General features: G+C 41.3%; 1 protein-coding gene across 1 annotated transcript in view; it reads left to right on the top strand.

The window, feature by feature from the left end:
• The first annotated feature begins 847 nt into the window (after positions 1–847).
• NDRG3 (NDRG family member 3) overlaps positions 848–25,926 on the top strand; it is a 68,910-nt gene continuing 43,831 nt past the window's right edge. The window contains exon 1 of the mRNA XM_009283246.2: positions 848–913. The gene's annotated coding sequence lies outside the window, so the exon portion shown is untranslated. The remainder of the gene's footprint in view (positions 914–25,926) is intronic.

Below are 25,926 nucleotides of genomic sequence, written 5' to 3'. Positions count from 1 at the left end.
CGCTGAGGCGGCCGCAGCCCGCAGGGGCCCGGGCGGTCGCCGCCGCTGAGGGAGGACTCCGCTCCTTTCCCCTCCTCTCCTCTCCTCTCCTTTGCCGTTATGAGACGCCGGGGGAAAGTACCGCTCCCTCACGGAGCTGGGTTTAGGAAATAATCCCTCGTCATACCGGGCTTCGTTGGGAAAAAAGAGAAACGCCTCGAAACTGCCCCTGGTTTTATTGCGGAGATTATTTTCTTCATGTAGACAACGGACTGGAGTGCTCTGGGCTTCCTGCTTGCTCTCATCTGTAGCTTTTCTTTCTGGTATTCAGAGCTCAGAATTCTCAGTTGTATTATTTACTTTGGACAACGAATACAGGGTGTTTTTCTTTAATTCAGTACAGTCTTGTCGGTATGTGAATGGGAAAGGAATAGCTTGTAAAAAATTTTTTTTGTTGACTTGCACTATTGCTTTAGGCCGTTTCTTTTTTATATTTAAGGTAAGTCACGGGGAGTAATTCAAAACACCGCAGCAAAGTCAGATGCTTCTACTATCTTCAAAATCATCATTATAAAGTCCAGTGCAGAAAATGCAGTGTTACAAAACAAATGACACTGTGTAGCACTGACACTGGCTTCCCAGGAGGTGTTGGAAGTGCCATCAGCTGCCTCAGCGGCAGTGCCTTGGGGCGTTGCATTGCCGACTGAGAGCCTGGTGTCTGATCCGGTTTTTGATTCCTCTCAAGTCTGAGGAGTCTGGAAACGGTGCGTGATCACGAGTCTCCCGTGTTCAGATAGGAGGACCTAGGGGCTCATTACTTTAGTTTCTGCCTTTCCTTTTCTATAGAAACAAGAGGACAACAGTCTCCCAAATCCTGGAGCCTGTCAAACCGTGTTTAGCCCTAGTGTACCGGTCTATGGTGGAAAGTCAAAAGGTAATGTAAAGTCTAAGAGCTGAGTTTAAAATCAGCTTGGAGTGTTTCTGGTACAGTAATGTACTTGGACTAGGGGAGCAGAGCTTACCAAATGTGTCTCTCACTGAATTGGGGGTAGGCTCCTGAAGAAGCAAGGCAATCACCAGGATTCATTTGGATTTTTGGCCACTGGACTGGGATTGTGGAGAGGGCTCAGGATTGGCAATGACTGTTCCAATTTCATTTATTTGTTTGGGATTTTGAAGCTTAGCTTGTGTGTGGCACACGAGGCACTGCAACTGGCTGTCTTGAGGGCAGAAACTTAGTGTGAGCTATACTTGGCTTGTATTGAGATGTTTGCAGATGTAGAAGCTGGAAATGTTATAAAATGAAAATTAAACAACTGCTGGAAGCAGCATTATTGGAGGCTGTAATTACATTCCTAGCTACTCATTTTGTATCTAAGGTTAAAAACTAATTGAAATGAACAAACCTGTTTAATTTGCATTTTCCTGATCTCAGATCACCTTCAGAAATCCTCCAGTGCTGCTGTTTGCAGCTCATATTTCACATTGGTCATACATGACAGGATCGTTAATGTTTTTCATTGGAAAGCATCAGTGTAGTGGTACATCTAGATTTCAGAGGCTTTATTACGTACAACATATATTTTGGTCCCTTAAAGATATGCTAGGAAATTTTCTTAAAGATGCTTCTAGGACAGTTTTCTTAAACGTTCCTCTGTTGCATGCTCAAGGTAAACGTCATAGCAAAGTAGTAATATATAGGTATGGTATTTTCAGTGAGAAGATTAAAAAAATTATGGTCATAGTATAGTCTAAGCACAAAAAAAAAATAATAGGAGAAAGCAAATCGGCTTTAAAAATTTTTTTGGGTTCGTTTTTCATGTGTAACGGAATAGGGATTTTAATTTTTAATTATTTAATTGACGTTCTCACAAATTATAGCTCAGATGGATTGCCACCACTGTTGCTTCCTGGAAAAAGGTAAAGCCAAACACTCAGGGAGTTCTATTTCTGTAGGCAGTGCTGACACCATAACCCTCCATTATCAGGGTTTATCTTGTGCTCATCATCTGTCAGCTGTGTCTTGGATATAAGTAAATATGCCTCTGCTGCTTATGACTCTTAAGCCTCATGTTGGACAGTTGCGCAGTACTGGTTAAGACTATTTGTGTCCATAATTATTACAGCCTGGTTTAATCTGCGATAGTTAAAGGAGAACAGAGGAGTGTTTTGCTACTGTTTCTCTGTGTAATGTTGAAGAAAATATTCCTGATATGTGTTTTGATGCATCTCTGGTCTCGTTTTCATATGAATGTGGTTTGGGAGGAATAATAACATTTTCTATTGCTTTTCCCTGGGAATTCTCAGTATTCTGGCCAGATCAGGTCAGTTATTAAGCACAGCAGTTGTAATTTGGTCCTGACATGGGAATGACTGGATGACTGTGCCCTCTACTGTGCAAATCAGAGTTGGTGAGAGATTTTAATAATCTCACTTGGTCTTCAGTTCTGTTCTTGTAAATTCTGAATTGTAAATGAGACTTGCTGGATTTTTAATAATATATTCTTATTGATCATTGACTTTTTTCTATCTGGTGATATCCCTTGGCTTCTGTGACTGATGTAGCACCATTTAATGTTGTAATCAAATTGATATTGTGGGAAGCACAGGAAGGAATAGCTTTGTTTTCATTTGGCTATCGTCCTTACCAGACTTGGATGCATTTCTGTATTTACAACAGGTTTTAGTTTGCTGAAGGGGTGTTCCTTACTTTATATAGTATAAATACAGTAGAGGTTATAAATGCGATGTTTAATTTTAAAGTAACCTTTACTATTCAGTCATGTATAAACCAGACTCTCTTCGTAATTACCAGATGGATTAAAAACGTGAAACTAGCCCTTTTTTTTCCCCCCAAGAGCTGGAATTGTGGCTTTTCTCTGTGTGTTCGAACAGAGGATATAGGCAATCTGCTGCTTCCTTTCCATCTGTATTTTGGTGGTGAAGCTGCGTGTTACATCTTAAACTGATGTAATGACCGGTTGGCATGCAGAAGGGCTGGTCCTATTCTTGCCGTCTTGTACCACCTCCAGCATTTACTGGATGTTTTCCTGAACCAGTTCAGTTTGCTAAATAAGCAGGGCACTAATCCAGCCCCTCTGTGTCCCCATCTCCCCACAAGATCAACTTTTGCCAGGTAAGCAAGTTCAATGAGTTGAAAGAAGGGCTGAGGAGTACCAGAGGTGTAACTGATTTTTGCGGTCTAAGAACAGCCATAGAATCAGGTGGAACCATCTAGTCCACTGTTCTTTCCTGACAGTGACCAAAAGAGAAGAGCATAAGGTGAGGGCAAGTTATATAAACCTCTGTCTGATAGCTCTCTTGTCTCTCATCAGCTGTAGGGCATCAAGAGGTAGATGCTGCTTGCATTTATTTTGTTAGCGGTTAATGTATTTTTCTTCTGTGAACTTGCCCATGTCTCCAGTCCGTTTAAATTTATAGCACTGATGCATCCCAGGGGAGACCTTCCAGAGCACAAAATAATGTTGTAGGTGTGAACTACCTCTGCTTGTTTTCATTTGAACTTGACAGCTGCTAGCTTCATTTCATCTCTCTTAGCTTTTGTATTGTTTGGAAACAGTGAGCAACTGATCTGTGTTTACCTTCTCCACGCAACTGATGATTTTATAGGCTTCTGTCATATGTCACTGCAGTAATCTGTTTCCAGGCAGAAGAACCCTAGCCTAGTAGATTATTCCTCATTATTCATCTTTTCAAACCTTGTTTCCTTTTTAAAAATATTTTCCCCTTCCGTTATGTCCTCTTGAAATGAAGGAACAGGTGCTGCATCCAGGATTTAAGCTGCAGATGTTCTATAGCTTTATATGGTGGTTTAATTACTAATCATTTCCTAACATTAGGTTTATTTTTTTATATGTTGAATGGATGTGAGCTGATGCTTTTATCAGTCTGTCATGACTCCAGCAAGGCGTTCTGAATGTTAATGATCAGTTTGGAGCACATCACTCTATATGTGAAATTAGGATCATTTTTCTTTGGACTGCTACTTTATTTGCACTGAATTTTATTTCCTGATTATTCAGTCTCATAGAGTTTTTCTGCAGGTCTTCAGTCAGCCCTTCTCTTTATATATCCTCAGGAGACTTTCACTCCACTCCCTGGCCCCTTTTCCATATTGTTTATGAATACAGTGTATAGCAGAGCACTGCAAAAGGCTCCTGGCAGTCTTCCTCCCTGTGAAAATTGACCATTTATGCCTACCCTCTGTCATCTGTTTTCAGCTAGTTATTAGTCCAGGCAAGGCCTTTCCCATTTACCCTTTAGCTGCCGAAGTTTAGTAGCTATCTGAATGTTACCTTGTGTTGCAGTTTCGTCACTGCTATAAACGCACGCCTGTGAACGCCCCTGCTAACGGAGAGGTTCTGCCCGTCCTCGCAGCCCTGTCTCATGCTCCCCTCCAGCACCCCTGCTGCTGTGCAGTGAATCCAGTCTGGAAACAGATCTGGCTGGAAATGAACCCAACAAATTGTAAATTAATGCTGATTTAGTGTTGCTGTACTGATAGTATACAAATGTGTGGATTTAATTAGAATCAATTCAGTTGGATAAGTGCATATTTCTCTGCTTCTTGCTGCTGCTGACTGAAATTGTGACCTTACAGGCTCAACTGTAGTCTAGACTGAAGGCAGTGTAAGTGTCTGGGCACAGACTTGCACTTTTTATTTCAAATTGGCATGAATTTGATGCTGTAGTTAGATTAGTATGATTTGGGGTATGAGTTGCACCTAGGTACTAATTCAGTCGATTTTTTGACTGCTTCTTGGACATTTTCACTGTGCCGAGGCAGAAAAACAATTTGACCATGGGTTGATATCTGGAATTTCTTAAACAAAGACAGTGAACAAGGAGGGATTTTTAGTGCACTTCTGTAAATTAATAGGGATCTAGTATTACATTTTATCCTCTATATGGATTTTATTCTAATTTATTAGGAACAATTGCATCATAAATATTTCAAAAACATGTAACTGGAAATTCACAAATCTTGCTGCTTGATGCCCTTGTAGTGTTTTGTAAATGCTAGAATTATTTGGGATCTGTGTACATTTAAGTTGCCTAAATACGAATGATACAGGTCTTCAATGAAATTTTTGTTCACTAAATAGGCTTTTCAGGTGTGTTCTTGAAAATTCATATCCAGATTCACCAGTTCTGTTGTCATACATAATAAAATTTTCTGCTGATGGGGTTTTTTGTGTTGTCTTTGTGTGAAGAACTGAAGTTAGATGCTTCTGTTTTTAACAGTTTCTTTTGGCTATGGTAGATTTGAAATGTATTGCTTAGCCAATACGGTCTGGTTTTTTTAAGTTTGTGTAGGTGTGTCTACCTTTGCATAGGCAAAAATAAAAACTTGATTTGCTAAATATATGTTTATATGACTTGGGTTGGTGTATTTCCTTCCAGAAAAGGAGGGCTTGTATGTGGTTTTGTGCTTTATTTTCCAGATGGTAGAAGATAGGGGCTTGGGGAGTGGTTTAAGTCTGCTTTTCTGTGCTGTCAGTTCAGGTGCTGTGTGGTTTGTCTGCCATGGCTGGAGAATTAATATAACAGCTTTGGGAGTGTCGAGCAAGCACACACTCATCAGTTGATAAAGAGGTGTTTTTAACTGTTGTATAGTACTCTACCTTTGCTATTTTGCTCCTGTAGTTCATTCTGACATGGTTTCATCAAAGAAGTGGTCCTTGTCACAAATTCAACTTCTTTTTTCCTTCAGCTTGGATGAAAAGGTTACCAAACACGTTTCTTATGCTCCTCAGGAAAGCCAGGGAAGACTTTTTTCTCATTTTACAATGCAATTGAGCTTTATCCATGGGCTGACAGAGAGAAAGGCACAGGGCTTGGTGAAAATCTGCACGTGGATTAGCTCAGCCACAGAACAAAATTATACTTTCCTGACATTTTTAAGATTACTAGTTAATTGGAAACATTCATTATTTAAAAAAAAAGGTCAGTAAGAGAGCTCGTATGCCCTAAATGGTTTTGGTTACTTCTAGCAGTAAATGGATGGAACACCCAGCAGGTATTCCATCCAATTAATGTTTGGCTAATGAATCAAATAATTTGCCAGATCACCTGGCAGTGAGTGGCCTCTCAGTTCTGTCCCTGCAAAGGTGAGCGTGGTCGTGAGATCTCTGTGTGTGGAGAGTCTGGGAATACCTTGGAGTTGGGAGCTGAACCGTAGGACCACCAGGTCTGATGGCTTCTGGTTTGCAGCAAGGACATTGCTTTAAAAGATGGTAAACTATCCTTCAGCATTTTATACAGTATAATACCTATATAAAGCAAATGCTATAGCTGCTGTTATGGTGTTGGAAGAGACAAAAGGAAGGACGGTTGTTTAGAAGATTGTCCGTCAAGATGTCTCCTTGGTGAGACCTTGCGCTCGCCTGTGTCAGTCTGCAAATGCCGGGTTGTAACGTCGTCTCCCTGGCTACAACTGCTGCCTTTGTCATTTTGTAGTGTTTGGTACCATGCTCATTCATGCTGCTGTGTCATATAATTGAATGATTATGACTGAGGAGTCAGCATAGAGTAATCTAGGACTGTCAACTGCAATTTTTCAGTTACTGGCCCATCATCATGAAGATTTCAACCCAAATGTCTAAATTGCAAAAAGGGCTGGAATTTTCCAGCAGAGTGAATGCAAAAGCACAGAGGAGGTTGTAGCTTTGTCTGTACAAAAGAGTTAATGAAGAAGTTCGGATCATCTCTGCCTCCAAGAAGAAGTTAAAGCAGTTCGGGTTTTTGGAGAGCTGAGTGTCATTTTTTATTTATTTTTTCAGTGGCATATTAATGTGGCATATTAATAAAAAAAAAAAAAAAAAAAAAAAAAAAAAAAAAAAAAAAAAAAAAAAAAAAAAAAAAAAAAAAAAAAAAAAAAAAAAAAAAAAAAAAAAAAAAAAAAAAAAAAAAAAAAAAAAAAAAAAAAAAAAAAAAAAAAAAGAGGCCTCCATCCCCAGGGAGGAGCGGAGGTACGGCCTGTGTGCTGTAGTGACTCAGTTGTACCCCAGCCGGGGAACTTTGCAGTACGTGGGGTCTTGCCATAAGAGAGTGAAGGTTTAAAAAATTCTTTTGACCACACTGAGCAGAACCATTGCACCAGCTGGGAGGTACCCAGGTGTTCATTACCTTTTGGACACTTAATTTGTGCATTTGTAACTGTTTTTAAATGGTCGTGGAGCTCATGGCTGTCCTGCTTCTGGACTCGGTCATGGGGCTGACCACGTGAAGCAGGAGCTGAGGCACGTTGACTGTGATTCCAGGGGATCACAAAGTTTTTCTAAACTTCTACTAAAATGCCACAAACAACACACAGTCTAATTCCTGCTGCCAGTCAAGCTTCAGGAAACACCCAGTGCTTGTGTGATCTCTCTTGCTCACAAAAGCTGTCTCTCTGATCTCTTCAGCAGTGTTCCAAATCTTAGAAAATATAAACTGTCGGTATTTCTCCTGGTTTCTACACCCAAAAGGGCTGTTTATGTGCAACTGCTGAGTGTGATGCTTGCAGTTGGAGAATGCTCCTTAAAAAAGGAGCTACTGGGGCTTAAAGCCAGGTTGATTTTGTTGTCCTTTAGCTCAGGTTATTCACTGTATTTGCATATATGCTTGTCTGGATGTATTGCACATGGTAAGAGTGTATGTGTCCAGACTGCTTTGCGCAAGTAATTGCTGACTAATTTTTCTGTGGACGTGCTGTAACGGAGGGAGCCGTCCCAGACGTCATCACGGCAAGTGATTCTTGCTCAGAGGTGTTACTTGCCTTAAGAGTGATTGACTTTACTGCAGCACTGCCTGTCGCTCAGCCAGTCTGTGTTCCGGGTTTCCACCCCAAACCTGCAAGGAAGTCAGAGACCTTTGCTGACGTGATTTCCTTGGGGAGTATCCTGGTTCTTAACTTCTGTGGTGGTGTGCTGGAGAACATAGGTGGTGGAAGTGTGGGGATAAGAAACACCATTTCCCCCCAAAAAAAAATTCTTCCTTTTTGAAATAACTATACTTTGGGTGGTGAATGGAATTTTTTTTTTGTTTTTTTTTTTTTTGTTTTTGTTTTTTTTTTTTTTTAAATAAAGATGACCTGAGTGGGTATGGATGCATGCAGCCTTTCTGGCCCCTCTCCAGCCTGAGACAGTCATAACAAGACAGCGATGGGGACTTCTTGCACCCTTCTTACCAAATGCTTTTTGCTGTTCTGTTTTTTTTTTGTTTCCTCTTCATGCATGTTGAATGTGAATGGATACATTTTATGTGATGTATTCTCCCCTGTTGTCTTCATGAATTCTTTGCAAATGCATAGGAATGTTGGCAATGATTCCTAAATTTTGAGTAGCCTGACAGTAGCTGTTATAGAGGATTATTAACTACATAATAGATCCTGTGTGCATGTATTTCAGCAGTCCTTTGAAATCTGGGAAGCAACAGCTTCAGTGCCAGGGCTGTCTGGTCATGTATGTACTACAGAATCTTCACTAGTATAATGAGACCGTCAGGCCCTTCTGATAGTGATTCAGCTTACGCTGTGAGAAATGGCTTTTATTGTTATGCCTGGTAGTAACTGCCTAAAAGAAGTGTTTTCAAGGGTAATTCTAGGCCGCTATAATTATATGTATGCTGCCACTCTCACCAGTATAAAAATATCTTTAAAACGATTTGCAGAGCTCACCAGTTGGTTACTCAGGAGGGGGGTCCTGTGCCTGTTCAACATGAATGCATTCCATTTTTGGCAGTGTTTTTAGGTGTTAGAAAATGGTATTTCTTCATTGATCACAGTTTTTCTTGGCAGTGCAGTGACCCCTAAAGACTTCTTAGAAGTCTGTCATCCTGGTTTTTTTATTAACCATGATATCCCAAAGGGAGCAGAATTCCTGGAGGACACTTAAACCTTGATAGTGAAGAACGTATGGGTATCTGTAACGTTTTGAGGTGGAGCAGAAGATGCCTTTGGAAGGGACAGTGAGCTGTGTGCTTGCGTTGCTTGCAGCTGAGCTGCAAACAGCATCCTCAGCTCTGCTGCTGGGCAGTGCTGTTCTGCCGCGCTTCCAGCAGAAACAGCGTGTGCAGTGATGCTGCGGCACGGAGGCTGAGCTGCTCTTCTCATCTATCCTGAGAAGCTGTTTTAGTCTGGAAAAAAAACTTCATCTTTTTTTTCCTTGTTTAAAAAATGTTTTATTGAGGTTGCAAAACAAGCACAAGACAGCCTTCCAACGCCAGCTTTTAAAATGGGGTTGCACAGGATTTCTCAGACAGATGAAAGGTATTCACTGAGCATTAGATTTTTTTTTTTTTTGTCGGTAGTAGAAGGATAGTGGAGGTTTTTCCTTTGGCCTTTCACAAGATAACTGCTTTTTTTTTTCCCCTTGACTTTAATTGCTTCATTCTTCTTTATTAAAGACAGCAGTTTCTTGACAATGAAAGCAATAAAACAGTTAGCCAGAGAAGCTTGTGCTGTCTTTAAAAAAAAAAAAAAAGAGAAAAAATAGGAAAAATTAAGAAATAGAATATGGTTCATTGTGTGGTATAGTAACCTTTGAAGAAATTCATAGTAGAATAGGAATTTAAGACTTTACATAAAGGCAGGATAAATACTGTCAGTACTTCATTTTCATAAAATAAGAACTGTTTAGGCAGAAATAGGATTCATCCTTTTGTGGAGGTCTTCGGAATATAAATCTCTGTACTTTCTCTGATTGGTATGTAGTAGTTGTTGGGGAAAAAGATTGAAATGGCTTGAAACATATGCACCAGAAAGCTTAATTTGTGACCTAAACATTAATTGCCTGAACTGAGAAGTGTTGTAATGCGGGTATCTTGCTTTTCTGTAGTTTGATTTCTTTGATGTGATGTATTAATGTTTTCTCAGATCTCTAGCCTTCAAACGTCATTCTGGGCTGTGGATTGATTGTAAACATGGCACTTATGCTGCTATTTTTATCATGTCTCCATGTTAAAATGAACTGCTTATGTAGAAGCCATCATCAGTCACCTTGTTGGCCTAAAAATGATTTAAGCAAATACAGTCTTAGTATTGTCAAAGCTTTCAATAAGGAAAGGCTCACAGAGTTCAAATCCTGATCTTGAAACATTTCCTTTAGTGAAGTCTGAAGTATTTTTATTCTATCATAAATCACTAGACTCAAATTTTCTTTTGCATTTTTTTAAGAGAACCCCAAGTCTTCCCAGCAGCAGTGACTCCAAATTGCTTTTCATAGTCTGGGGCCTTAGCTTTCAAGACTGGCACTCACCTTTCCGTAAATCAAGGGACCTGTTCTGCACTCTTGGCCTCTGCATCCCTGCAGCACAGTTCAAGCACCCGTGTGACTAAAAGGTCCAGGGAGAGCCAGGGTGTGGGGAGCGGAGGTGCTGCGCTCCCAGGGGCTGGTCGGGAGCTCTGATGCCTCTGAGCTCCTGACTGCAGTTGCAGCAGGAGGGGGATCTCTCTCTTATCTGGCTAAAGAGACAAGGACTGCGGTGATTTCTGTGCAGCTATTAGAAAGTTCCATCCTTTTTTTACTGGCATAACTGTGTACTCATCATTTTTAAGGGATGAGCAGTAACATCTCAAAAATGACAGCTGCTGCCTCTTCCTCTGCACACCTGCATTAACACAATTTAGTGATCGCCATCACCACTGGCCTAGTAAGGAGCTTGGTTGAGCGGTGCTGTGCTGTCTTTCTCTCTCATGCAGTGGCTAGATGAAGAGCAACGAGTTTTATTACTGGTGATTGGGTAATAAAAGGTAGAAAACAGCTTTCAATCTGTGTGCAGGGCAGCAGTGGTGAGGGGAGAGTCTCTGTTTTACTCCAGACTGGCTGCAGAGTCATTGCAGGGGAGGTGGCCTTGGAGCTCTTACCTCTTTCCCTGTTTCTCCCCTGATTACAGCTTCATTTGAAGGAAAACCAAAACGTTTAAACTCTACCTGAGGTGAATGTTTAACAGGAGGAGTGTATCAGGTGCCAGTGTATCAGGCTGCAATGGAAAGTGTTGGTCCCTTCATTAAACGGAAAGTTATTCAGTGCTGACTCAAAAGATCCCAAGAGAAACGGCACTGCTCAATCCCAGCATGTGTGGCTTGGTGAAAGAATTATATAGAGAAATTCGTTATCCTGTGCTAGGCAGGAGGGTCAGAAGATGAATGAAACTGATCTCTTCTGACTTTACTGTGTTGAGTAATATCGACATAAGAAGCATTACCTGAAGGGTCCAAGAAAACCAAGAGTACAGCCTAAAAATAGATTAGGATGAACTACTGAAACTAAATCAGATCAACGTGTTTTGAGAAGAAATGAATGCTTGAGCCTGTAATGATTCCCACTGGGTCCTTCTTTTGATTGAAGCTCTTGAACAAGTAGAGCAGTATTGGACTTCTCCACTGCTGTAGTGGATGGACACTTTTTGTTTGCAGCTACCAGGCACTAACCTAGTGTAGCTATACACAAATGCAGAAAATGTACATAAAAGGCCTAAAAATAGATTAGGATGAACTACTGAAACTAAATCAGAGTGTTGTGTTTTGAGAAGAAATGAATGCTTGAGCCTGTAATGATTTGGGTCCTTCTTTTGATTGAAGCTCTTGAACAAGTAGAGCAGTATTGAACTTCTCCACTGCTGTAGTGGATGGACACTTTTTGTTTGCAGCTACCAGGCACTAACCTAGTGTAGCTATACACAAATGCAGAAAATGTACATAAAAGGGCTAATATAAAAAAAAAAAAAAAAAAAAATTAAAAATTGAGGTCAACTTGAGGTCAAGGGGGAAGAATATGAGCAGCTTAGATTTAAAATGATGTAATAAAAAAACGTTTTTAACAAAATTCCCAATTCTGGGAGTGGTGGGGGAAGCAGGGCATTATGTAGAAGGTTGCCTACACATTTGTGAAGGTATGTGGCAGTATTAAGGCACATTTCTAAAGAGAAACTCGGATATATCTCCCTGAGGAAGCGTGAAGAATGGTCCTATAGAGCAGTAAAATCTTAGACATCATCTACACTGGAGCTCATTACCAGCATCATTTTTCCAGCAAATTCTTCGAGTATAAGAGAACTAGAAAAAGAGAGAGAAAGGTGACAAGAGAGAGCAAAGGCATGGCATGAGAAGAAAGAGGAGGAGACATTAAACAGTTAGGACTTTTCACCTTGGAAAGGAGCCACTTGGGGCACAAAAGAAAGTAATAAAGCTTTATGAAAGCATGACTGGCACAGAAGGTGAGTAAGGAATAACTGGCATTTCTAAGAGCATGAGGACTGTTGGGACATCCAATAAAAATTTAACTGTAAATTGGACAGAAGGAAGATTTATTTTATACAGTGTTTTCACACTGTTAGCCATTGCCAGAGAATGATGTGGAGGCCAAAAGCACAGAGAAGTCAAAGTTAGAAAAATAAATGGGAGAGAGGTGACAATGTTTGTTTGTTTGATAAAAAATAAATTATTTATGATAGTAAATAGAAGAGTTAACTTTGAGGAAACATTGAAAAATCCTATGGCACTGCGTGATATAAAATAGCATTTAAAATTCAGTGTAGTGAAGTAACGCACCTAGAGAACAGCCCCCACTGCATGTATACAGTGATGAGCTCTGAATTGGCTTTCCAGTCATAGATGAAACTTGGGGGTTATAATGGGCAGTTCTGTCAAAATATTATCTCAGTGCTTGGAAAAGCAAATTGAAGGTTAGATGCTTGTGGAAAAATAATAGTGATCAAACTAGGAAACATACTGCTGTGTAAACCCATGGTGCACCCGTGTTGTGAATGCTGTATGAGTACTGGTCTCATCACTCTTAAAGACCCAGTGAAACTGGGAGAGATCCTGAAAAGGTTGACAAGAATGATCAAAGGTGTGAAATGAGTTTCTTGTAAAGAATAATAACTAGATCAAAACTCTTCAGCCTCAAAAAGATATTTTTGAGGAGGATATGATGGAAGCATATAAAGTCTTAGCAGCATGGAGTGTATATGAACCCATTATTCACTGTCTCTTCCAATAAAAGGACAAAGACCACCAAATGAAAGTAGCAGGTGGCAGGCTCAAAACAGTGAGGTATTTATAAAGTGGGAGCAGGACCTCCTCCTTTCTCTTTGGCGTTGAGGTTTTAATCTGTTGGAACAATTCCCTGGATTTAGGCTGATTTATTCTGCAGTTAACACTTCATCAGAACGCTGTTCACAGGGCTTTGAAAGCTTAGCTCTAGAGCTCTGTTCATAGGAGAAATCCTTTCGAATGTTGGAGTAGCGGCATGAAGCCTGGCAAGCTGAAACAGCCCCTCTGGTCATTTTTCATCGGGCAAAATCAATGCAACTTCTCAACGAAGTGTTTTGGTGGAAATACCCAGTAAAGCCGAATACAGTTTGTACAGATCACAATATACAGCCTAGCCTTGTGGCTGGTATTTTGGGGTTATTATTGGAGTATTAAAACTTCTGTGACATCGAGAGCTAATGTATCCTCTTGGTCTGACAGTGAGTTGGGATGGTGGCATATTCTTACAGTTGTGGTAGGTAGTTCCAGCTTCAGCTACTACAAAAGTAATACAACAATAAAATACCAACCAGTGGCAGTAGTGTTATTTTGGGATTGCTCCATAGGATTTAGAGAAGGACAGACAGAAGGAGAAGGTTTTGGACTTATGGAAACTGGACATGGTTCCAATGTACAAGTGCTATTTATTTGTGGTTTATTACCTGTGGTTTGTTGTGTTCACATATTCATTGACAAAATTCATTTCTTGCCATTTTAGGCCAATTCAGAGCACCTTGCTAAACATTTCTTTACTTAATCGTAAAGAGAGATATCACTTACTTAAATTGATAGACTGCTCAGGTGAATTGTGCTTTGAGTTGTATTTCAGTTTAACTTCTGCTCCTGACCCGGAGAAGCGCTTCTGGTCACAAAAGCTTGTCATTATTTCCAGCTAGTTAAATAAAAGGTATTACCTCAATCTGCAAACCTTTGAGATATTCGGAGGTTGAAAGAGTAGGGAGAGGAGTGATGGGGTCTCTTGGTGTTGTCTAGATAACCCCTCCGCTGTAAACGCAGTAGTGTGTGCTGAGCTGCAGTGTGAGCGTGTGGCCTCAGGGACCTCGCTCCCCGAGAGAGGCTGATGTCTGCCTGGGGACACCTCGCTTCTGAGCAGGGTACGGCTGTGCCTGAGACTGAATCAGGCTCTTGAGATGGTGAGGGAATATTCTGTGGTAAGGTGGGTTATTATCATTTTACTTTTAAAGTATTACGTATGATCCAGAGTAATTGGATTACTGGGGCTTAACAGATAACTAATTGTGTTATACTCTGTGGGTGCTCTTAGACCTCTCCACCAGTCGGCTAAAACTCGTTAGCGTAAATTGCTGTGGAGGAGGCTCAAAAGAGAATCTACACTTTGGTTCCATGATGGTGGCTTAAACTAATATGATATTCTTTACAATTGGGTTTGGCACCTGTTAGTACCACAATTCACCTGACTAATACTGTCTTAATTACTTCTTATGGTATGACTACCCTTCTTCGGAACATTTTAAATCTCTTTTGAGGGTTTCTTTAGAATTCACGGCTGTAACATTGCAATACTGGACATGGGGTAGGTAAATATACCTGCTGTTTTCCAAAAGTATAAGGCAATGAAGCTTGGAGAGGGAGGGGGGGGGAAAGTAATATTGGAGTGAGTAAAATCAATCCAGAACTGACTAGGGCTCTCATTTTATTTCTGCAGTGACTGCATCAGCAGTGTCTTTAAACTAAATTCTGCTTAAAGGTGATTATGGGAGAAATGTGCATGTAATGTTACAGGGAAAAAATATTAGAACCAGGTAAAAATATTTGATAATTTCTCTCCAGGTGAGTGTTGGCAAGCTAGCCCATCTTAGAGAAGGTATTATCAACGGACTTTTGTAGGGTCAGGGCTGGTGTTCTAATGCTTGCTGTTTGCTAAGGGCCTTGCACTGGGGAGGTCCTTCTCTGGACAACACACACTGACTTCTGGAAAGTTGTGGCTGCTCAGAGCTGTTGAAATGGGCCATCGGAAAGAGTTAGTCTTTGATTTAGCCTCCAGAGTGTGTTACTTTATATTGAATATTATTTTTTGGTTTTGTCATTTTGGGGTGAAAGAGTATTCTGTGTATAATAAGTAAAGATGTTCACAATTTTTGTGACTATCAGGGAAGGAGAGAGGCACAAAACTAGATTTCATGGGTAACGCTGCCTTACCAGTTTTTCTGCAGCACAAAGCCTGAGAATAAATAACCTTTGTGTTCAGAAAGAACAACAGCGTTTCAGTGCACTGGGGAAGAAGCTTCTACAGGACCTGAGAGAGACTGACACTCATCTGAAGTATGCGTGGATGTACGAGCAAAGAGGAAGTGTCACTGGGTGCTATTCTTTTGCTGTTTCCTAGGCATTTGCTCTTGAGCTGTATCAGAACGGATCTTGCACTACACAGATCCTGTGCAGTTCTTCATGTGTTCTTATTCTGGAAAGTATTGAGTATTTTTCAGGAGCAGGGATCAATTTAATATTAAACCTATTATTTTGACATATTAGCATCTGCCCTGAAAAATCTACGAGGAGATGAATTTCTGCTCCATCTATGCCTTTAATGTGAAGTATCTGACTTGACTCCTTATTCATTATTAAACAGTTTTAGAAAGGGAATTTTTAAATAGTGCTGATGTGTGGCTGAAACAGTCACTGCTTCTGGATTTTCATTCTTCGTTTTATTCTGGTCTATGATATTTTTCAGGATAAAAATCTCATTGTTTCTACATCTACCTTCTACTTGCAGCAAGAGAAATTCCCGTTGGATAAAATGAAATAATTTTTGTAATGAGAGTGGTGTGTAATGCTGGAATCTACATCCTTAGAGATTTGAGAAACTGGATCTAGCTTTGAAATTACTCCTGCTTGGAGTAGGAGGTTGTACTAGATGACCTCCAGAGATCCCTTCCAGCCTACATTGTTCTGCGATTACATTCAGATCCCGTAAATGGAAACCTTGCAATGTCTCTGTTGTGCCATCTTCACCTGCAGAAGAGGCTGTGAACAGACTTCTGAGAAACTTCCTCTTAGTACTTCTTACTTGATGAATTAGTTTTAGGCTTTGGTGCAGTCAGCTTTATCCTTTGCTGTCGCCTTGGTGTGGTATGTCCTCCTTGTCTCATGGTGGTTTCTAGGGAATGAAATCAGGAATTAATCTGTTGTAACCAAGTCTTTCTAAACATGGGGGGGTTAAATGTGAAACCCATGTGATGATTCAGCTTCATTCAGAACTGGAGTATTGAAACTAAATCACTTGTATTGAGAACTTCAGCTGCTTTTGAAAGAAGCAAAATCTTTGTGTTTTAACATCTTCAGAACTTTGTTTACAATAACTACATGTCCTAGTTGGAGTGTCCATGCTATCGTGGATTTCCACTCTAAGATATGTGAAGTTCTCTTAAGCTTGTGAATGTTTTTGCTGTATCCCAAGTATACAAAACTGAATTTCACTTAATAGGAATCACCTTAACTTACACTATTGTTTCTTAATGGAAACTAAACTCTGAGTTGATGTACACCATGGACTTTGGTTTGGAGAAGTTTGGATGAGGAAAAAAAGAAAAGACGACTTTTACCTGAGAGATATTGCAGCAAAAACTATGCAGATTCAACCTATCTTTGTAAAAACTGTTCTTTTCTTGGTATAAGTTTTTTACCCAGTCCAGTTCACTCACTAGATAGCTTTGCCTCTAACTTTGACCATAAAATTTTAACATGAATCAGTGTGGGGATGAATGAGGAAAGGGAGGGGAAGAAGGATGGAGAAAAAGGGAAGCAGAAGTTCTTTCCTGCCTAAAATGCCGACAGGGCTTGGATTTGGAGAGACAAGATCTCACCAGGACAGGAAGCACCTTAAGAGGATGTGTCTGTCAGACTTTGGCAGATCTCGGGAACTAGAGGCTGGGGCTTTTGAAGGAGGGTCTAAACTCACAAGCATCCAGAGCCAAGAGCAGCCACTGGAATCTGTGGAGAGCAAACTGGGTTTGCGTGCACATGGCACCTGGTAATTAGGTCAGAGATTCCTCCTTAGGCCTTATCTGACAAACTTAAAATTTGGGAAGGCATATTTGGTACAGAGTGCCATCCTCCTTTGGTCTCCAGCTACTTTCAGAAAGGCATTCCTAATTTGGTGGAAAACATCACTTTCCTTCCAAGGATATTTTAGGTATCTACTTTATATGTAGTTTTATAATTGACTTCAAATGGAAGTCATTCTTATGAATAGTGATTTGAAATCAGTTACTGATGGCCAGGAATCAGACCTTAGAGACTTCCATGAGGCTGTGCTGAGATTGCTAAACACTGCTCCATGGGCCTGTCAAGGGTGACAAATTACTTGAGCAGCGACGAATGGCAATGATCAACAGAGCTCAGGCCCATCATCAGAAGGAGCTCCTTTTTTTATTTTGGGTAAAATGCCACTTGGTCATAAGAGCTTATGAAACAGCAGCGGTTGGCTTCCCTGTGCCCGCTCCTATGCTCATCTGGGACCCGGGCTGCTCAGAGCTGTGCAGCCGCATCAAGCAGGGGCATCTGAGATAGACTCTGAGCCCATTCTGCTGCTGAAACCTCAGGAGCAACTGATGTTATTCCTGAAATAGTTAATGCATTTTGGAGGAAAATAATTTTTCTTTCTTGTCTGATAGTCTGACCAGCACTAAGGAAACCCACACGAACGCGTTATTTCTAGGCAGCTGCCACCCAGATTCAAGCATCCCGTTTATCATCAAACTTCCAGAATTTAGCCGAAGGTCGGCTGGCCTGGTGTAGCATGATTCCGCTCCAGGACAGAGGATTTAAATAATTTGTGTCATTGATGGACGGGTTTTACTGGCAAGGGAGGGAGAGCAGGCATCTGTTTTGGGGCTCTTGGCCTCCTTTTGATACAGCTGATGGTGAAATACATCTCTCTCACCTCTGCATTTCACCACGAGGTGACTTAATCTGGTGATAGGGAGGGACTTGGCTGTCCAAAACCTGCCATCTTACTATATGTGGTGGGGGGGTTACAGGGTGGTGGCTCCCTGCTCAGGTGATGCCATTTCACAATTGAAGAGTAACTGGCCAAATCCAGGCCCAGTCAAAACCCATTTGGTGCTGGTGGGCAGGTAATTCTGTAGTTTCCTTGCAGGCTGAGTGCCCTGGGCTGTGCCGAGGAGCTTCTCTGCTACTTGCTTGTTTCAGCATGTAGAGAAATGCGTGGTAAGGGCTTCGTGTAAAGTGTGTTAGATAAAGACGGGCATAAGAGGGATGCTGTTTGGCCTGCCCAGCAGTGCATCTGGTCATCCAATTCTCCAACAGTGGCAGTGGGGGAAGCTGTTTAGGGAGAGGCTGTGAGCTGGGCAGCTTTCTGCCGCTTTTCCCCATTGCTCTCCCAGGATCCACAAAGGCTGGGCCATAGATACCGGAGGATACATCCTTTTTTTTTTTCCCCCTGACTAGTGTCTGTTTATGGACCTGTTCCTGAATGTATCAAACCATTTTTTTAAATCTCCTGGAATTATTTACCTCCAAAACCTTGAATATTTGAGCTCTATTAATAGCTCTCCTGAATGGTGGGTCGTATCCCCCTCTCCTTTCTCCTTACTGCCATCATCGCACTGGCTCCCTTGCTCCTGTGATCACAGGGTGAGCTGCTTCAACTCACTAAAATGACAGAAAGAAAACCTGTGCCTTAGGAAAAACATCTGCCACTCCCAAGTTTTACAAATACAGCAAAAATAAAAATGTGGTTTTAAATTAAACTCTTCAATAAGTTTTAACTTTCAAACATTTTCACAAGTACTGAACCACCTGATGTTTCTGTGGATGCTCTAACTCCTGTGCTCTGTCTGCACCATGAAACATGCTGGTGTGGGATTTCCCTGGCAGCTGTGGAAGTGATGGCTGATGCCAAGTATTCGCTGGTGCCTGTGATGGCTCTGCCACTCCGCAGTGCCCCCTGTACATCGTGGTGGTTGGGTGACCTCATCCACTCTGTAGCTGGCTTCGTGGTTGTGGCATGTTTGAGTAACATAGTTAGCAAGTAAACAAGTAACACAAACTATCAGTTTGAGCGTCCTTTGCCAAGGGACCATTCAAATTCTTTCTTTCTTTTAGTCCTCTTAGCTTCTCATTTGCATTTGGTTGGCCGTGCTTTATGGGATTTCCTGTTTTGCTCATCTGGACGAAGTTCCCACTTCTTTTAAATTCCAGCCATTCCCAGGATAGCCGCCTCAAACTTCCTATTGAGTCATGCAGGGTTTGTATATAAGGTGGCTCTGTCTTTATGCTTGCATAGTGGCACACAGATTACCTGGGCTTGCCATACAGCATTTTTAAGTCTCTAGGGTCCTTGTAGGATTTCTTCTTTTTGTTGCTTTTTTCTATTTTTTTATTTTGTTTTGACAAGTTGCCTCGGTTTTTATATAGTTTCTTTTCTTGAAAGTGAGTGTCTATGAGCCAGATTTACTGGCTTTCTGTCACGCTACAGCAGTTAGCCTAATTGTATTGTGTTTTCTATTGAAAAGCAGATCTTCCACTAGTATCCTTCAAAGGATCATTCCAGTGTAACCTATTCTGCAGGATAATGCTTCCTAAAAAAGCGACTGTAACAGGCCCTGCTTCAGTTTGCTTCTGAGAAGCAGGTCACTTGGAGCCCTTGTGTGCCCGGTGTCACCTGAGGGAAGGGCCAAGGTCTGACACAAGTACATCCCAGGAGTTAACCTCTCAGTACCTGGGCAGATGTACCTTGCAGGGAGCTGATAGCCTTGGGCACGCTGAGCAGTCTCGATTTACTGCTGAAGCAATTGGTGTTTTCGATCCTATGTCTCTGTTGTATTCATGCAGGTGTTTACAAACTGCTCCCGTTACTTATAAGGGAGGATGCTTACCATGGCTGGAAGAAGACATGGTCAATTGCTGAATCCTGTATCTGTTTCCACCCTCTCTGAAATAAGACGCTATTACCTGTTTTATCAAAGGGTTTCTATCCATTTCAGAAACTTATAAAATGAATGCCCATGCTGATGCGTACTAGATGTTAATTTATAGACCTGGTTACTTGTATCCAGGGAGCACCGTGAAGCCTGTAGTGAGTTAACTACTTTAGTTGTATATTTGCCTACTGCAGGATTTGGAGCTGACTGCAGAGCTCATTACATGTCTGGTCCTCATTACATGAGCCGGTCCCGATGTTCATGTGATTGTCTGATGTTCAGTGATTGTCTGTTGTTCAGTTCACTAAAACAGCAGAAAGCTAGCCTGGCAAAAAGTCAGCGTTAAATCTGCTCACGTTGCAGTCAGGCATGCCAGCCATTGCTTAAGGCAGGGTTTGGGTCACGGCTGCAAGGGGACGGAGGAGCAGGGCAGAGAAGAGAGCTGGAGGGTCTCATGTTCCTTTTCAGAGGCTGTGAGGTGAAACTTTAGTTCCTCTGTATTCTGAAATAATACCCTACAACAAGGCAACTCAGATTAGAAAACGGAGTTCTGTCTTACATTCTGTGTACACTTTATCTAAATTGATTAGATTTAGCATCTCTTGAAGCTACGTGCAGGCCCCTGCATATCACCTGGCAGTGTCGTGAGCTTTATCCATTCCGTGATTCAACTGAAGAGCTAACACTGCCAAAAAAACTGGTTTCTTACAATCATATCTCAAAGCAAGGTCTTTATACTTGACAGATTTAGAAAAAAAGGTGGTACACAAGGAGCTGAAGGAGCCTTTTGCTCAGTCAGTTCACTGATCCAAGTGAAAACTAGTCCTGGAAAAAACAATTGAGGAGGCAGTAAGCAGATCTGACTTGCCCCATTACTGTGTAATCGTCGACCTGGTGCAAGGGAAGGAGAGGAAGGAATTGCTGGCTGGTGTAGGGAGGGAGGGCAGGAGCATCCCTTTTGGCAGCAACCCACAATTATGTTAGATGAATAATGAAATTACATCCTGAATTGATTCCGAGTTGCCCTATATCCGTTACTGGTTTTAACTGTGTTAATTTGCGTTGCCTCTCCTGTGCTGGCCAGCTGCCTGGGAAGGCGCATAAAATTCAGCCTGACACACACAAGGATGTTTTCTGCTTGGAAGTTAATTCACAGACTGGAAATGATGGAAGTGGCAGCAGGGCAGCAGTTGTGATGGTTTTGAAGTAATGACACGTACTTGAGAAAAGATTGTCCTTCAGATGATGCAGGATGGGCAATAAGCCAAACTGAAAGAGCTTGTTCTGGGAAGCTCCAAGGAGCAGTGCTACATGGGTAAGGGAAAGATGCATTTAAATAATGAGGAAGAAGGGGGGAAAAAGCATATAATAAAAATGTAATTTTAGCAGTTTGTTTTTCATACAATGTATATGCATTCTTAAAATTTACGTCAATCCTGTGAATGCCCCTTTTGCAAGCGGTCTGCAGTTAGAGCAGATTAAAATAGTGAAACTGCATCCTGAGAGTTAAATCTGCCTTCTGTGTACATCTGTATTCTTATATTCAATAGACATAATTATTTAATACTAAACAATATCTATTTGCTGTGATAAAACTTTAAAAGGTCTTTCCCATGTTTGGTGGATAACTTGGAATTGGAGATGTTGAAATGTTTGATCAGCTTTTGACTGCAAGTATACTATTTTCTGATGGCCAAAATCCGTTTATTCAAGTTGGAATGAAGTAAGAAAAGTTTGGTTTTGCTCTGTGAAGACATTAGTAGAAGTGATTTAGATGTATATACATATACAGCACAATGAAAGGGTGTTAGTTACCTGAACAAGCTGATACCAGAAGCAGTTGTGTTGTCTTAGCTGCTGAGGAGCAGAATATATTCGGTCTTCCTGAGCTTTGCACGTCTGTGGTGATTTCTGTACCCACAGAAGGGTAGGGTTTATCCAGGCTGCACTATATTACGCTGCATGTGCCAAGAGATGTGACCAAAACTACTTGGTGCAATTCCTTCACTGCTGAATATATGTTATTACATCATTACAATTTATATATATGAGTGAACACAAAAAGTTTAAGGTAGTTTTATTTTTAAAATCAAAGGGACTCTACAAACTTTTCTTATGCATTTGATCTGAATATTTTTCTTCCATCCCAATAGTACTTCACACAAATAAGTTAAAAAAGATCAATCACAATTGCATTACAAAATACGAAAACTGAGGTCTGGCTAAATGTTTGTTTAGCTATACCATAACTTAAATGGTGGTTCCTCCCACACAGCAAGAAGGCTCAGTTGGGTGTAAAGGCTATATCTATCAATGCAATTTAATGTTTTGTAGCCAGTGAAAATGCAACTTTTTCAATAAGATAAAATGCAAAATCAGCGTTAAATTTCAGTAAATTGAAATGCACTGCTCGATGATAAAAATCATTGTTAAAATCTCATTTAAACAGATTTCAAATCCATCTTGCTCTGGAACACTTTATTTTGCTCAATGGGCTACATATTCACATTTGATTAATTTTCTTCACTTAAAATGTAAAAACGCACAGTCAATTAGTAGGAAGCATAGTTGAAACAAAGCAGAAACAAGCTTGAAAATAAAACTGCAAAGGGAACCGAAGGATCTGGTGGAAAGCAGCCAGATTTAATCATAAGCTTCTTAAGGGTAAGCTGCTCCCGAAGAGACCGATTTCCCTGCTTGCCTTATGTCAGATCGGAGGATGTGTGCGTGCAGAGCAGTTGAGTTCAGCTACGCATACTGCCTCTGTGTGGGTGAGAGCTTGAAGGTGTTGTCACGGGACGGATAGAGGAGATGTCATGGGGAGAAGCTGCGGTGGTAGGCAGTGCTGATGAAGACGCTATGAATGTTTCGGTTGGGGCAAATGTCCCACTGAAGCCTTCAGAGCCCTCACCCATACCTGGGTAGGACCTCCTGAACTACGGGGGCTGTGGAAGCAGGTGGATCAGTAGAGGGGAAAGCATCTTTGAACAGATCTATTTTAACGTGTCCTTCATCATAAAACTGATAAAAATGGATCTGGTTTAGTTTGAGCTGTGTGAGCTGCTGACGCTGGATAATGCAGGTATTGCTTTAGAGTGGTGCCAGTGGGCAAGAAAGGGACATGGAAAAATCATATGAATGACATAACTGATAATAATAGCCACTGCTTATTTCATTTGCAGTGGGGAGAACAGCTTATTAAGGGAAGTGCTGTAAAGCTATTTGAAAGAGATACCATGACCAGAAAAGGCTGTTTTGGAGACAATAATTTGCATCATTTTCATAGAAGAAATTTCCTATTCCAGTTTATATCCTGGATATCCCCACTCTAAAACTTCTTGGACTGTACTGTACAGGGGAGCTCAGCATGGTTCAGTGTTTTCATGGGCACTGGTCCAGGTAACTCAAAACAATTTGAAGACTTCTACATTTTTCTTGCATTCTTGCTTAATCAGCCCTATAGCTGATGCCTGTTAATGAAATGGTGGCTAAGGATAACGTCCTGCTAGCTGAGCTCAGTTACGCACATGGCAGTGTGATGCTTCTTGTAATTAGAATTGGACTCGTTCTCCAAAATTAATGGAAAGCTAGGCACAGACCTTTGCCTTACAAAACCATTGTTAAATGTAGGTCTCGTTTAAACTCCTTAGAAATTATATTTAGCAGCTGGCATTTCTGTCCTGAGTGTAGCCCAGATTTAAAGGAGGTAAAAGCAAGCTGTGTAACAAAGCTGCTGTCGCTCATGTGCAATAGCTGGCACTGTGCTGGTTAAGCGGAACGTAATTTCTCTCTGCAGGCTTGCAGTTTGTCTTGGAGGTGGAGCACCATGTGGTGCATTCCCAAAAATATATGAGCTGGAACACAAAGTAAGTAACCTAGGAAAATATTTTGAAAGTGAATTTGGACCCTTTGCCTGTTTTGCTGGAAGTTTACCGTGTCAGCCAGCATTTCAGGATAGAAAACAGAGTAGCCTATGCAGGTCGTTAGGAAGCATGCTGCTGTCAAGAGGCTTACAAAGGACTGGAGAGCAACATAACAGGAATGCCCAAGGGTCTCAAAGGCCATAAATGAAACTTATTTTACTTAAGATCTATATGCCAAGACTGCGGTCTGCCCGGCCAGAGTGAGGAGCATTGTCAGGCAGCTTGTCTTCTGGTGTGTACGAGAGAGAGAAGCAAAGGAGGCACAGGAAGCCTTATGTGGAAAGGAAAAAGCTGTAGTGAAAAGCTACACAACACACATGGCTGAACAGATGCCTGAGCTGCAAACCTGAGGGCTGTGGGTAGTTTACTTTAGTTCTTGCACTGGCTGCAAATTCTGGGTTTATTCCCATCTTCCTTTGCACACCCTGGAGCAGCATTTCTTCTTTCCATCTCGTAAGCAGCAGGTAGCTGTGTCAGAGGGCAGTTCTTGGAAACCTAACCCACATTGTCATGACTGTAAGTGTAGTCAGTCCCTAGAGAGGAGGCTTCTTCAGCTGGCCTCTGCTGGGCTGCCAGACAAGGGAGCGTATATTTAGGAACATTTAATGCCATGTTTTGTAGCATAGCTTGATAACTGTCTTGTGTAATTTTGCCTCAATGCAGTTAACATACAAAGCAGGAGTATAATGGGCTATGGAGTTAACAAATTAGAAGCTGTAGTCAAGTTGATGTATGAGTCGAGATGAATGAACAAGAATTTTCAGCCTCTGAATACAAGATTTTGTTGCACTGAGTTCCTAAACACTGTGGGGAAATTGCACCTCCATAATAAAACAGAATATTCAAGGAGGTGCCCAGAGAGTTGGATTCAAGATCCAACTCTTGAAGCTTGTAACCCTGTGGAGAGTGGTACTGCTAGAACTTCGCCGAATAGAAACTGGAGCCTAAGTACCCACAAGCGGTGCAGTTTACACTGCTGGCTCTGTGGGTGCAGGTCTGTAGTACTCGTGCTCTTGACTTACTGAACTTACTTTAACACTTCTTTTTTTGTATATTGAAATGATATAAGTTGAGAGCACCCTTATCTTGGAGTAAGCATGCGAGCATGTTTCTTATTTATAGGTAGATGGTTTCTTTCTGAGGCTCACCTGCCTTGGTTGTTTTGCAGCCTTCTGTGTCCTACCCTCATTTCTAGTCTCTGTGCTAATGATTCACCAAATATCTTTCCTCAGTTCTTGTCTTACTGATTTTCAAAGAGCACAGAGTCTACTCCAGCCTTCGGGAGGCCTTTGGAAAGGGATGGATGGTTTAAATTGGGGTATTTGAGTGTATTTATAGTCATATATAAATGGAGGCAAGAGGAATACTTGCAAAGCAGGTGATACTGGGACATTTACAGAAAAATGTATGATTTATACACAGATCATTCCAGGCAAACCTTTTGCTTTGCCTGGAGCCTATCTTCTACAGAGCTCTTCTGTGTGCTATGAATATTTATGCTGCTTTGTTGTGGTATTTTAAACTTGCTTTCAGCTTATGAAATGACATGTTTGTTTCTTTAAATAACAGGAGGAGTGGAGGGAGAGAATTCATTGTTTCCTGGGCAGACATGTCTGCAGATCTTTTACAAGGAGTCTTTAACATGGTTGGAGCAGAGGATAGCCCAGGTCGCCAATACCCCACCCTTCCCTTTGCCTCTGCATTTGGAGATGTGCTTTACCAGGTCTCTCTGCTACAAAGCATTCTCTTTTGAGAAATTTTTGTGGCCTTTTTTGGACAAATGTGCCCCTTTGCCATGTTTCAAACCAAAAGCCATATTGCTGTTAGCATAGCAGGGTACTCAAGTGAAGTTGTGGTGAATAATCATGTAGAACGAGTCAGATCTCGTGCTGTAATAACAAGTTACCCAGATTTGGTCCAGGGCAATTGCATTCAGATTGCTGAGACCTTGGGAAGAGAAAAGTGTGTGCATCTACCTACAGAATATCCTCTGAACAGATTCAAATGAAGTCCTGAGGCTGTGACAGCCATTTTGGAGAGTTCACACAAAAGAGTGGGTTTG

Source organism: Aptenodytes forsteri, unplaced genomic scaffold, assembly GCF_000699145.1.
Source record: "Aptenodytes forsteri isolate BGI_AS27 unplaced genomic scaffold, ASM69914v1 Scaffold38, whole genome shotgun sequence".
In the NCBI taxonomy this organism is placed as follows: Eukaryota; Metazoa; Chordata; class Aves; order Sphenisciformes; family Spheniscidae; genus Aptenodytes; species Aptenodytes forsteri.
Note: the sequence above shows the minus strand (reverse complement) of the source record. Positions and strands in the feature narration are given on the sequence as shown.